At 40.1% G+C, this 15,641-nt stretch overlaps 1 protein-coding gene across 4 annotated transcripts in view; it reads right to left on the bottom strand.

Moving 5' to 3' along the window:
* Positions 1-15,641, bottom strand: part of NRXN3 (neurexin 3) — a gene marked incomplete at both ends in the record, with an annotated part of 967,932 nt that overhangs the window by 475,193 nt on the left and 477,098 nt on the right. The window lies entirely within an intron of this gene.

Here is a 15,641-nt window from a genome sequence, read left to right on the forward strand (position 1 = left end):
TATGACATTCAACTCTAATTCAGTGTAAAAGTCTCACGTACTTCTATTTGAAACTCACCACATGTTCCCACCAAAATAATCAGCTGTGAAACAGTGAATTATGCCTATATTTAAAGTTAATATTGTTAGGCTTTGGAGCTGCATCCCCTTGAAACAAACAGACGCAGTTCTAACATCCCTCAGAGGCATTGCTTAAAGGTTGTCCGCAGCCTCATCCATCTGTTTTGGAAACATTTAAAAGTACTCACATTTATGAGACATTCTCCAGTAAAATATGTCAGCAAATATTTCAAGCACCACCCAGTTCTCCCCACATTTACACTTCTCCTTTCATGCCAGCAGACACAGCATTCTTAACACTCAGGCCTATCAGGTTGTGTCAGAAACACAGCCACCGTCCCTGTGTCATCTATGTCAAAGATATCCCTTTTTTCCTCCCTCTTCTTCCCCAGATCTAAGCCACTGAGCCCAGAAAGGTTGTCTACTTCTTTTATGCCTCAACTGAGAAATCAATAAACGCTCTCAGCCTTTCCAACTGCATGTTTTTATTTGACAACAGTATGCAACAACAATGATCTATGTGACACAGCTACAGCAGACTATTCTTAGGTGTACTATCACATTACTGCAATTGAACAGGATACCATAAAAGAGATTTAAGCTAAGTTTTACCCTGCCTTTGCGATGAAGAGTGTGTGAACAGTTAATTAAAGCAACTCACCTAACATGATATAGTGTGATGTAGTATCCAAACCCTTCACCACTTAAACTTTCAAGTGGCACACTCACTCTGTAGTAAAAGAACATCCAGCTCAGGGTGTTATCCCAGTATGGCTATTTTATTACCATTATTCAAGTACATGTTCCCTATTTCAACAAGCACACACTTATAATCCCTCTTGTCCTTCTTCCCAACCCTTTATGTGTACACTGCGCAGTGCACTGACCTCAGTGCCCTGCCACAGAACAAGAGGTAAGGAGAATGGAGATGCAGCATTTCTACTCAGTTTTAGACCGCTTCCCCCAAGATTAGACCTTGCGGCTGAGCTGAGGATCACAATACGGTTCATAAAACTTACATGACAACCACAAATACTCCTAGATAGTACTCACGAGTAACATGTTCTGAACTCAGAGATTAAGTGCCCCCACCTTACCACAAGCACATTGAAGTCAACAAGACCGTTTTCTTTAGATGAGTTCTTTGGCTTGTTCATTTCCTTCCACCTAAAGAAAACCCCAAAAGAAAACAAACAAAAAATGCACAAAAGCCCTAATAAATAAACATGTAACAGAGATCATACAAACTCATCATGAAAGGGAAAAGTTTGGGTCTCTTGTGAGAAACATTCAACATGCAAAGCTACAGCAGTCCAGCTCTGCCAAATGCAGGCAGTCTGGGCTGCCCAAGGGGTCTCCCTGCCCTGATATTTATGTATTTGGGCTGCACTGCCATAATGTTGGCTTATGGCAATCTCTTTTCTTAAAAAAAAAAAGAAAAGAAAAATCAATCAAAGTGAGCTATGGCTCCACAGGTCTGCAGTAAAGCCCAGCCATGTAGAAAATAGAGCAGCAGCTGCACTACAGGATCAAAAAACCAGAGTGAGCAAACTCCACCATAAGGCACAATTATCTCCCTGGAAAAAAAAAAAAAAAAAAAAAAAAAGAGAGAGATGAAAAATAAATACCCCCACCCCCCAGTGTCTAACAGAAACCCAAGAGATTTAGGTCTCTGATGCAAGATACTTGCTTACTATCCATTAACTTCCTTACAGACTTATTATTCTTTTTTCAAACATTTGGTGCTCATCAGACTTTAGTTTAGTACTTCAGAGGGAAGTAGAAAAAAGTATGCACAACAGCAAGGAAATCTAACCTGGGAGACTGTCCTTCACAGTCATATTCCACCCACGAGGCTCCTGAAGGAGTCATCCTGCCAAGTGAGGGAATGGGTCCCTCCCCAATCCTGTCAAGGCATAACAACTACATGGCAAGCTCAGGTAAGACAGGTATATCCTAGCATCAACATACAGTATCCAAATATTCTCAGAGAAAGGAACCCGAACCATATCTCCATGGACAACTACATTTTTAGAGTGTTTGAGAAATTCAATACAAACACAGATGTTTGCTCTTCTATTTCTAGTGAGTCAAAATAAAGCTGCAATTCAAAGACACTGCTATTACACATATCTACATTCTAATCATCAGGCAAATCTTAGATATTAAATTCTCACCTCAAATCATTCTCTGAATACATAAAACAGCTCAGACCCCCAACAAAGCAAGTCCTGGCAGCCATTATCTCATAAGACAGTGGATATGAGGCTGAGGTCTCAGAAATTCAATGGGCTAGTATATTTTGGTGCTGTGATATGCACATGCTCACTGGACACTCAAGTACCTTCTCATCCCTGAACCTACTGGACCCAAATCCCTGCTTGGGGATTGGCGGTCAATTGCCTACAAGAACCTTGCTAAATCCTCAGGGGACTGAGGAATTTCTTATGACACATGTATGACTTCTGACAGTGTTGTCAGTTGATAGCAAGAAATTTCAGTTCCTCAATGCAACCAGACATTGTTTTCTATCAGATGTCACCAAATTACATCATCATCTCATAATTTCCCCTGTCCACTTTTCACATCATACCCCGTCCACTTTTTTCTGCCTGTTTCAATGCATGAAATCCCTGGCTACATAGAATGAGGCCTTTAAGATATAAGCACCTCTAGAAAACATCAAACCCTGTGTTTATGGGATATGCCCACAAACTTTATGGCTTGGATAAATGCTGTGCAGCACTCAAGTATCTGCTTATTCATGCATATTTAAGACTTTTTAAAAAAACTTCCTGAATGCCTTAAGGAACTACTTATAGAACAGAAGTTACAGGAAATAACATTAACTAAGGTGTTTCAGTGGATGAGCAGTATAAATATACACCCTCTGAGTGGCTATCAGACAGCTGTGGTAAGTTAACACCGGTGAAGACCTTTGGATGTCTGGGGTTCCACTAATGCCCTGCAGTTCAGCAGGTTTTTTCATTTGTCTCCAGTCCCTACACTCCTCTTTAGCCTTTTGTGATTGTCAGGCCTCTGCATGCATACGAGGGAGAAAATGCAGCAGCAACTATAAAGTGCAAAGGAAAAAGGTGGGTGTCTGTAGAACAGAATAGTACGCAGACACTCTTTGCTGTAACTCTGTCTCATAGAGGTACTCCAAAAATCAATTTAGGCAGGTGATAAGCTCAAAACAGACTTTATTCTAACCAAAATCACTTAGCAGAGAAGCAACCAGAAATGGGGTTTATCCAAAATTATTCAGCGCTCCAGCAACATTTATTAAACTGCAGGCTCAGTTTACCAGTTGGGGATATTATTACTGTATGACCACATAAGAATTATGATCCATAGCCTGCACCCACTCACACACTCACAGAAGAGGCCTCTTTCACTCAAGGGTATCCAGAAAAAACTGCTTGGGCAAGGGCTCACACAAAGCTATATACAGAAGAATCACTCACCAAGGAGAAGGGAAGTCTCCTTAGAGAGTGCCCCTGATCTAAGGGGAGGGCTCTGTTCACAGACCTGCTGCTCCAAGAAGACCACTCAAAGGAGGTCTGCAGTGGGGTCCCAGTTTTGTAGCCTGGTTGGATCTGGCTGTGGTCATTATGAGCACGGTCCACAAGCTTCTTTGGGCCTGGATACCTCTTTGGCTGAGGGTCATGGTGCCTGCCCCCATTCACCCTCCCCAGCTCCTGCTCCCCCAGCAGGCAGGGGGGGAGATGAACATGAGGAGTCACCACGCCCCTGGGCGGGGGGGGATGTGCCTGTCGGCATCAACCGAAGAACAGGCACAGTGGGGCACAAAAAGTGCTAAAGAGCCATCAACTGTCCAATTGAAAGCTCCGGATCTCATGCACTGCAGAGAAATCAAACCCACCCACAGCAGAAGCAGTAAGTGTGGGGAGAAATGCAAGCTGGATGGGATATGCAACTGGGGGTAGAGTCTGCACGATGAGGGTCTTTCTAATTAGAGACGCTATGTACAAACATCTCAGTCACCTTAAGATGTTCACTGTTTCCAGCCAAGAAGACATTCTGCTGAATCTGCTGTCATTCATGAGATGATCACAGCACAAAACAGTACAACTAAATCCTGCAGCTGCAGTAAAAGTTGGTACCCAAGATTAATTAATTAAAAAAAACCAACAACACACAAACACAACACCACAAACAAAAATTACCAAATAAAAAAACCAAAACAAACAGAAAAACCCCAACAACACCCACAGATAAATCCAGCAATCTAAGGACTTGTCATTTAATCCCCTTAAGTCTTACACTTAAGGAAATTCAGTCACCTTTGACAATTCTTATCTCCGTATGCTCAAAGTACATTAGAATTGCGATAAACTCTTGAAGAACTGTGTTGATACACCACCAAAACACTATCACATGAAACTGTACCCAAAAGACACCTTCAGTTTTATAAGCACCTCCAGATTTCTCAGGTGAGCAAAAAGCACAACTGTGCATTGCCCTGTTGTAATGATGCCAGGAGAGCAAGGAGGACTCTTTGGCATTGCACAGCCTTTTCTTTGCAGAACCCCACTGAAGAGGCTGGGTGGCTGCTGTGCTGACACACATGCCAACAAGTTCTCTGCAAGCACCAACAGCTGGTCTCCACCAGGCCTGCAGGAAGCCAAAATTGCCCTCCTGTGGCCTCTCTTTCACACTCTGTGAGCTTCAGCTGAAGCATAAGCCCAAGTTAGCTGCATAACAGCAAGCTGCACACTCACCAGAGCAACAGTATGGGAATAAATAACAAAAGCCAATATGTCTGAGAGCAACTGGGAAGAGAAAAAGGTTCACACAAGGTGAAGACAAACAGCAATGTGGTAAGTAGCTGAGATGAATGCAATTGTCACCCATCTAGATGAGGCCTCTCCACACAAGTATGTGACAACTGGATACACTCAGGAGTTTAACTGGTCCTCTAGGGATATGGTGACTTGACAAATTATGATCTGCCTCAGGGAAAGCGCTTTTCTTAATTCTTCCTAAATTCTGTGATATGGGTGTGGGTAAAAACTTACAGGGACATTTTATAGATGTGCCCCGATGATGAGACAAAGTGTTTTTTCCATTTAGAAACTGCAGCAGGGAACTGAGGGTGGTCTGTACTGCTTTGACAGGCACTGCAATGCACTTCTCCAAACAACCTTAAAAGTGATGCCCCTAAGAACTGTAAAGAACATGTCCTCAATGGAAAGATCTTAGTACTGCTCCTTCCAGTTTCATAGCTGCAGCATGGGCACTTTATTCTACATCTCAAACAAAACTCAGCTCTTAAAGTCACCTTGTGAGATCTCAGTGTTTACTCATGAACAAAGAAATATCGTGTGTGGATGCAGAGAAATGCTTAAAAGAATTAATAGTATGTTCACAGGCCAAGCCTGAAGAGAAACAGAAAGGGAGTAGGAAGAAATGTAGTGCCTTATTTTCTCAAATTCTGAAACTTTGCATCACTTCAAAGAAGAGATGATCCATGGGATATGCTGGGCCCCCACCTACACAGTAGTGTTCGCGAATAAATCTTTCACTAATAAACTCAAGATATCGACTTCCACTGGCGTAAAAGAAACAACACACACGGCAATATGATGTGAATGTTTCTCTGCAAGGTTGAAATAATACTTCAGCCTGTATTCAAGCTCTTACTACACCTGTTGGCAGAAACTACATGGATGTTTGCATAAAAAAATATTCCAGAAAAAAAATCCAACATCAGAATAAGAAAAGGTGCTTAATACATGTTAAAATATCACATTACAGACAGAAAAATTTTAACTCTGCTCTACCTCTTTACCAACAAGATGCAAAGAAATTTCAAGGTCATCACTCATCAGCATAGCTGCACAAAAACAACACTAGTCAGAACTGTAGATAAGAATATGGTTGTAATACTGCATCATCCAATTCTTGTAGTCTTCATAGGCATCCCATGTGACTGGATTATTTTCGCAGCCTTCTTGCATTTTTAGATGTTCTACCAACTGGTATTTATTAGATAAATATTCCAGAGTTGAAAAGATGCACATTTCAAATAACATATAACATAGATCACAGAAATTTGAATAGGCTTAATGAAATGGAGAAAAGACAAGAAGGAGAACAGATTTGTTAAAAATTTTTTGTTTAAGAAGCTCATTAAGAGCATAATATAACAAAAATCTCAATTTCTGTAGGACAAGACGAACAATTAGACAAATGTATTGTTTATTCTGAACCACATTTAAACTTCAATATTAGTTTTAAAAACCTTGAAATCTAGCTTGAAACTAATAATATAATCTGCATACAGTCCTCTTTTGTCTATAATTTTCATCATTTTCTTAAATACAGTTAGAACTTAGATGATCCTCAAATGTCTACGACACAGAGACAAAAGGATTCCCACCCTCATAAACTAGTCAAAACGGCTGAGAGGCAGTATAGTATTATATAGAAGACTGCTCTTCAGAGTACCACAGCTTATTTTAGTATCTACCATGTATCTGAGGCACAATCCCAAAGCACCTACTTTGATGCTAAACCATAATACTGACTATTCACATGCCACTTCCAATCCACAGATCTCAAAAATGTTGGCAATGCTAAATCAACCTTGTAGCACCCTGTGAAGTGTACAAGCATTAGCCTTTACTTTTACACCTGCAGCACATTGACCTTCTTTGAAGAATGAGATCAGAACTAGGAATTCAGTCCAAGAATTCTGACTGCTACACACATACTTTGACTATTATGCTCTCTCTCAGCCCTCATCACAGTAGCCACACACCCAACTTTGCAAAATGTTGGCAATGCTAAATCAACCTTGTGGCACCCTATGAAGTGTACAAGCATTAGCCTTTACTTTCACACCTGCAGCACATTGACCTTCTTTGAAGAATGAGATCAGAACTAGGAATTCAGTCCAGGAATTCTGACTGCTACACACATACTTTGACTATTATGCTCTCTCTCAGCCCTCATCACAGTAGCCACACACCCAACTTTGCAGTTCCCATGTCTAAATATTCTCCCAATTTCTTCTCCACATAGCAGCACAAGAAGAGTCAATCTAACACTGAGGGAAACATAACAAAACCGTCTACACTGGAGATAGCCACTGGCAATTTCCAATTATTCCCAGATAGGTTGGCATCTCTTCATAGTGTCATTTAATGCTATCAGATAATAGCTAGTTATTTCTCAAACAAACAGCTGGAATCTAATCCTGTTCTCCTGAGTTTGCAAGACTCTTCTCCCAAGTTATCTCCTGAGAATTATCTCTTCATATTTTCTTGTCCAATGGAATCAGCTAAAAGGTAGCAGATAAGCCCAGAGTTCACACCAGGGCACTTGACATTTTTTTCTTATAAAGTTCTCATGCAGAGTAAGTGGGATATTATACAGAATAACTGCTTATGCTGCAAACATCAGCCTGAAAGGGACAGTACTTCCTTGGAGTGAGCAATCTGGAACTTGATAGAAACACATCAAAATAGAACAATTGATGGACATCAGCCAAAGCTGTACATCATCAAGTGAAGAAATTACTATGTTAATCAATAATAATTCTTTAGTTCCCAAATTACACATGAGAAAATAGAAGATTCAGGAGACCTTGACCTTGAAGTTCTTTCACCGCTCCATCATCAGATATCATTTTGCTCAACAACTAAAACAAGCTGGCAAGCTGCAGCTTCTGAAAGGATACATGTTCACATCTCTCTCCCCAAACACATAATTAGTTTCTCATCACAGGAACTTTAGCAGATTGTCCATGGTCTGTAAACCTGAAATAAATGACCTCTCTTCCATTCCAGGGGTGCAAGGCCAGAGCAGGAAAAAGGGGGAAAATGGATGTTGCCACTGGTCCACAAAGGATTTGTTTCAGGGGTTATTATAGGATGTTTGTCACCAGGTATCTCAGCCCAATTACTCTCCCAACATTCTCCGTTAAAAAAATATAAATATAAAACAATCGGAGAAGCATCTGAGGATTCATCATACTCTGTAAACACCTCATTTGCAACATAGTGTTTGTATTTATCTTCTTTTCATCCACCCTGATGTGAGCTGCTTTTGTAGTTCTCCCCAGACTTAACGCTAACATCTCACAGAAAACAAAACCACTTTAGAAGTCACTTGGAAATGTACAAATATAATGCAGGAACATTATTCTGAACCTTGATTTTAGTTTCAGAGGCAAAACAGAAAGCATATTAAGGCTGGTCTGCATAAAATTTCTCATGAAGCCAGATTTTGGTGTGAACCAGGGAAAAATACTTTCTTTGAACTTTGTATTGCTTGCATTTGCATTTTGAAACTGAAATTTCCCCTTGAAACTCCCAATATGTTTCTGTTACCTTCAGGGAACAATAAGGGAGCCCTCCTGTGGATAATGAACCACATTTAAATTCCCATGATGGACAAGGAAAGACTATGTAACCTAGGGGATTAACTGGCTCTATTTTAGAGCAAAGAGAGTGCGGTAGTAATCCGCTGGAGGCTGTAGTTTAATTTAAATGGCTATTAACTTTGTTCCATTGGGGCATTTATAGTTTAATTCATACCACTTTTCTGAAGTGAAAGAAATCACACCAAATAAAACATCCGAGGCTACAAAAGATATCTTAACCAGGGGAGAAAAAAAAAAAAAAAAAAAGTGATGGCTTTTTATATATATTATAAATGTTAAAATAGAATTATTTATGCTTCCTTCTTATGGATACATGAGGTTTAACTTTACTGCCAATATTTGCATGAGGGCAACAATATTGCTCATGTTGGTAAAGTTAGATACTTGTTCAAGACCACTGCTGAGCCAGGACTCAGGACTGAGCCTTCCTTAGTACATCACTGCTTCCTTTACATGAGGCATGACAAAGAACACGGTGCCCTCTTCCTCCTCCCTCAAACAGCAAAATACTCAGAAAAGGAAAATGCAAAGACCCAAGACCAGGTTAACTCTATCATCTACGTCCTTTTCCTGGACTCAACCAGTTTGTTTGCTTTAAGCAACAGCAGTTTTGCTCTCATAAATTGCAAAAAGGCCACATTCACCAGCAAAACACACTGTTCTTTACTGTCTGCCTCTGGCTTCAAAGAGCTGGTTTATTTTAGAAAACAAAAGAAAACCAAGTATCTGGTCCTGCTGGAATTTCAGCACTGAGGAAAAAAAAAAAAAATCCAATTTCTACCCCAATCATTCCCAGAGAAATGCACATTTGCTTTAAAAGTTTTGCATAATCTCACGTCATAGAACATAGTTGTGGACTTCCATTGTATCCAATAGGACTAGCAACTCCTCAGCATCCTGCAGGATGGAGGCTGTGCTCTGAAGTTCACAGCTGCTGAGTGTGACTACAGTCTTCAGATTTCTGCTTAGCTATCTTATGAGCTCAATTCACTTATGTCATACGTTGGCACAACTTCACCAATGTCAGTTTATTTCCAATAGCTTATGCCAGCACATCTTTCCAAAGAGTGTGAGCTAGTGAAAAGCATAAAATAGGTCCATTAATCTCTCCGCAACAGGATGAAACTACGCAGCAGTCTCAAAACATTTTCAAATATTTCCACTATTTCCCCTAAGTGTCTGTTCTTTAGAATCTGTTATGTCCGTTCAAGAGCTCATGTGACAGCACTTAAAGACACCTTTGGTATACTTGGATACTCAATCCTTCACTTTCCCTCATAAGATAGTTAGGAAATTAATTATATACAGAAATGTGCCTACAATGTAACTTTTCACACCTGCTGCAAAGCCACACATCCCCACTGACAGTCTTGCGATACAGGCCTTTGCAATCTCTAAACATATTGTAATAGCACTATGAGAGGAATAATTTCCTGAACAGTGTAGGTATAGCCATTTATAACCAGCAGCATCAAAGGGTCGCCAGGACAACTTATCTAGATGGTCAGCTTCTTCAGGGACTAATATAACCGACACCCAGCACAGAACTTAGGCCAGGTCTCAGTTCTTCTTCCCTGCAGCTGCTCAGGGGAGGTAATAACATCCATGCTCTTGTTGGCATTTTAACACCTCTGCGACCTTGTGTTATCACGGCTAGGCCCCAGCCGATCGCATTCCCTCCAGCCTGAGCAGCCAAAGTCCTGCTCAAGTAACGCCTCCTTGAAGGAGCAGAGACTGCTAAATTAATCATAGAGGCCACTTTTAGACTGGAGGAGACAGACAAGGTGCTTATCTTTCTTTTTCTGCTCTGTAAACTTCCTCTTGCTCTCTCGGGTTAACCCCTTCTTTTATTTCACTTTTTAAATGGTTGCATACAAAATGCCAGAGAGAATGAACTACAAAGAAACATTTTACAGCTGTAGGGACTCCTACTGTAGAGAACACTAGTGCAGGAACTGTACAGAGACAGGTCAGTTTACCAACAGGCAACACCAAAAGCAGCACTGAAACTTAACACCACAATATTTCACAATCACTCTGGCATGGAAATGAAGAATATTCAATGCGATTGAACTTGCAAGGAACATTTAATAATTACTTATAGTCCGACTTGTTCAGAACACTGAAACTAACACTCTGGTCCAGCTAAACATATTACACAGCTCTTGTGGACTACAGGTAATCAAGATTGGCTCCTGCCTTCTGTTAAGGGAATATTCTCATAGATTTTTATAAAAGTAGAGGTAAAATTCAATAGTCTTTGCTATCATGAGTCTCCTCTATAAACAGAGGACATACAGCTTACTCATATTTCTGATTTTGTTCTGCTTTCAGAAAAACTGCACACGCTGGAGGATTTCTGTACCTCAGACAAAAAGCAAATAAGGAACGAGACATGAAAATGTGCCTTATTTCTCTGTCTGCCATCGTATGAGGCCTGATTTCCAAATCCACAGATTTGAGCAGAAAGATTTCCATTTCATTCAACTAAATTAGGAACAAATCCACAATGCAAGACAAGGACAAAATAGTTGCAAACCCAATACACAAGCAGAGGTGTCAGAATTTGGTACGTACAGAGAAAGGAAATAATGATATCAGAGATTCAATAGCTACATCATAGTTTAAGCATAACAATTCTGGAAAATGATGCATTTTCAGGCATAACAATCTCTTCTAATGAAAAGAAAAAGTATTCAAAAAAGCTAAGCATATGATGAAAAATCAGACCTCACTCACTGTGTCTAGATTAGTATGTCTGCAGGGATCCTGAGTCTGAACAATAGCAAGGAACAACTTCTTTCATCAAAAAAACAACTGTATCATGCAATGGCAAGAAATTGAGCAACGGGCTCATCATTTCATATTAGTAGTATCTCCTGCACAGATGAAGAAATATCTTCTGTGAAAAGAAAGATCTATTTGAAATCCTAATGCACACAGGTGTGTGCAATATTGCCTGTACCTAAAACCACAAGGAAGGTTTAAATCAAACTAGGTAGAGGGATGCTTGACGAAAACAACAACAACCACCACCAAACAAACAAAAAAGCACAAACAAACAAAAGCAAACAAACAAATCCACACCTAAAAACACTCCAAATAAGCACACACCACCAAAAACCAATGACCAAAGAAACAAACAAAAACTCTTCAAGATATGTAAGACCAGAAGAAACAGGATACAAGTGAGGAAAGGAGGAAATATTTTAATTTTGGGAGAGGAGCTCTGTTACAGCATTAGAAAAGCAGATCAGCGAGAAGCTAGACAAATTAACTTGGAATCCACACACACTGAATACCTGGGTCCAGAAAATAAATGTGGGCATCTCACTATTACATGATTTTCTATCAATTCCCGTATTTTGTCATCAGCCAAAAGTTACAAAACCCTCCACCTTTCTTAGTAGTTTTCTGGAACAGGCTGCCATGGAACAGGTTTTCCAAAACTTCAGAACTTCTTCCAATATTAAGAAGAAATAATTTCAAGTTTTATGAAAACAGTTGAATACAGCCACATCACAGCCACTGCAACTCATCCATTTATTAGCCTAACACAGCAGGAGAAAGGAGAAAAGACTGAGTTAAAAGGCACAACACAAAACCAGTTTTAAAGAGCTGTGTGAGCAGAGGCAGTTTTCAGTGACTAATTTTCATAATACCTTCAGCTCCTACCTTTCACTGGAGTATGGGCCAGGGTCACCATGGTCCTCAAGATGAGGAGATAGTAGTACACAAGATAGAAAGGAGAGGAAAACAAAATAACAAGAAGATTCATGGCTGAACTTGGAATCTCTGCAGGGTTTAATACATCTCCTCAGAGATCTTAATTGCACATCAATCTTCTTCAGCTGGAGAATGAGAAGTGAAACATGCAGTTCTCCAGCTCGGCACAGAGGGCAAAGCGGAGTTAAAAAAGAAGTAGAAAAGATGGTTATGCTCAATAGAAACTGGATTTTCTCTCCTCTATCCATGAGAAGACAAGAAGTTTGTCCTTAGTGTTTGCCAACACAGGGAAATTACTTCAGAACAAATAACAATTTGACTTAACAGCATTCTGTCCATAATTCCCTCATTCTATACCTCAAGTTCTTTTTGGCAGTTAAGTTTAATCCACTTCTAACCCACACAAAGGCACGTTCAGTGCAGGATGCCCACGCAAGGAATTAGTACAGAATAAGTATGGTAAGCTGACAAGACTTTAGCTCAAAGTTCTCATCAACCTTCACTGCCAGTGTCATTCTTGTTATCCACAGGGACTTAAATTGCCAAGGTAGGAAAAGGAATTACATGAGAAACTTTGCTCTCCACTCCTATGGTTGCAAGACAGACAAGAATTCCCCTCTGCTGTTGCAGTGCTGGCCACACCCAGGCTATCCAGCCATGTTCACAGTTGCATATCAAGGATAATCCAAGGACGGAGTGAGGTCTGGTCTATGCTATGTTTAGAAGAACTGAGTGCCATCCTCTTTAATGTCTTTAAGCTGTGCCTGGCTTTTGTGGCTCCAGGTAGAACATCTGCATTTCTTACTGTATGAACAACTTATCTGTGTGATGATAACAGGAAAAATTTTGGTTACAGTCCTGACTTATCAGATCTAGAAAAGGAGATTTATGCAATCAGACAGTTTATTAGTAACTATGACCTTGTGTTTTATCCCACAAATTCAAAATTAGTAAGCACACTTGAGATGAATACCCCACACTTCAAATCTCAGCCACCTCCTGTTCTCAGAGTTCACATTCCTAAAGAAATGCCAACACAGAAATGACGTGTAACCTCACTCCCATCCATACCAACAATATTTTGTTCTAAGAGCAGCTTAGACTCCAGCACAAAAAGGCGCCAGTGACGAACATTCCCATCTTCTAATGCAGGAGAGTCGTACTTTAAATTACATGCTTTATAACATTTATGTTCCTCTTAACATTTGGAAATACCTAAAATTTCTTCACAGACTTAAATGGAGACTATCAGGATTAACATTATGGACTATCCTTTGGTGAGTGTGCAGTGGCAAATCTTAAGACCTTTTTAAACTGTCTTCCCCTAAGTTGCTCATGAGACTATCAGAACAATTTAGAAAAATCTAGCTGTTGATGCTATTGATTTCAAGATGAGAGAGAAGCACATTCTCCTTACAAACTGTTCTTTCTTGCTTACCAGCTCTCTTAAGTTCTGAATAGCAAAGGATGGAGAAGTCTCTCCTGCTTTGAAAAATAATGATACCTAAATTCTCTTTTTTCTATTAATTAAAAAGAAAAAAATGTGTAACAGAATATATGAGTTCTTTGGGGGAAGGAGAGGCCTTGTTAATTTTTAAAACCAAACCCACATTTTGAATCTAAGTGGCATGTTTCACATTTCAGGGTCTGGCAGCTCAACCATAATGTAAAACCTGCACTAGCAAAAAGACGAAGAAGAAAAAGTACACTTGTCTGCCCTGGAACTCTGCTGCCCTTAGGCATGAGCCAGAAATAACCCCAGAGGCAGGATGCAAATGAAATGCCTCGTCAGTGTGCGGGCCTTAATGTATTTTACCTTAAACATTTACGTTAACAGATGGTCCCCTGCAGTCCCATAAACTCACTCCTGAATTCCTTTCCATCTCACTCCAGGCCCCATTTGTCATCATCTGAACAGCACAATGTCACTAGGGGGTTGAGCCAGAACAGAAGAATGAGACAAACTGTATGAAATGATTGGTGTCACCTACACATATGCATTTGACCTCAGTTAAAAATGGAGGAAAATTGAAAGTAAGGGGAAACGGAGGAAATAAGGTGATGATCAGATTACCTAGTACTACTAGAAGTATATTAAAACAAAACAAAACACAACCAACCAACAGCAACCAACCAACCACAAAAAACCACCACCAACAAACAAAGAAAACACAACCAAACCCAAACCCTACACTGCTCTTTTTGGTGAAGACCCAGATGCTACTTTAAGTGGCGATGTAACTGTGTGCTGTGAAAGTGGCCCAGGCTGGCTCATGCATTTAAAGGGAAGGAGACTGATGGGCTCACCCAGATCAGGAAGTGGTACGATACAGCCAGGCGGCTCAGCTCTCACTTGTGGGAGATGCACAAGTCGCAGATCAGCCCAGTGCTCACATACATGACACCTGCTTTTGCCGAGCCTCTAAATTCTCAGCCCTGTCACAAAAAGTGATATTGATTTAACTGGGAGAAATAATAGAAATCTGAGCCCTGCTCTGGTAGGTTGAAAGATAACAGCTCTTGAGCTCACCTACGGCTGGGATTCCCTATAGCAAGGAAATAAATTTGAATTTGTTTGTGTCATTTTTTTCTTGGCCAAACATCAGAAAGAAATTGTCAGAACAGAGATGCCTGCCAAAACAAAAATCTCAAGCGCAAGAGGAAAAACCACAAATCAATCTAGTTGAACTCAGTGAAGGATAAGATCACAAATGGATAAGAACTGGCACAAGGTGATACTTCTTTATTCAAGGGCTGAAGACAGGCAACAGAGTTTGATCTATATTCTCACCAGATTCTTCCACAGAAGCCATAGGTACTCAAACTGCCCCAGATGTATCATACACTGACTCAACTCACAACATTCCTCTGAAGCGCAGAAATATCAACTCCATTTTACAAACAAGAAACTGAAGCATATCAAAAACAAAGAAAATTGTCACCTCACAAAGCATATCTATAGTCAAAAGAAAAGCAAACTGAGTCTCTTGAATCTCAGGTTAGTGACATAATGTTCAGCTCTGCCCAGATCCTGCAACTTCTCTTCCTCTCTGTGCAGACAGAAGGCAGGTACAGGGAAAAACTAGCAGTGCATTCTATGTTAATTCATTGTGATGGTAAAAAAAAAAGCACAGCCAACTCATTTCTTCATCTGAGAGAGGATGCCTTTGCTTATTTAAAAGAAAAGCTTACTTTAGTTCTCTAAATCGCTTCAGGAAATAGAATACACTGCACTTCACATCACTTCCGTGGATTTTATACTGTAAATTTGAATACGAGACTTACTTACATTTTAAAATGAATGACAGTGCTCTACAGTAAAGCTCCATCTTCATAAGAAAATCCCATTGTGTCAGATTATGAAACTGTTTGTTCTGTTTGAATCAGAGGAAGTTTGCCTACTCCCACAATCTTTATATTCAGTCTTCCAGTCTGAGCCAAA

The sequence above is a fragment of the Nesoenas mayeri genome (genome assembly GCF_963082525.1).
Source record: "Nesoenas mayeri genome assembly, chromosome: 5".
Taxonomy (NCBI): Eukaryota; Metazoa; Chordata; class Aves; order Columbiformes; family Columbidae; genus Nesoenas; species Nesoenas mayeri.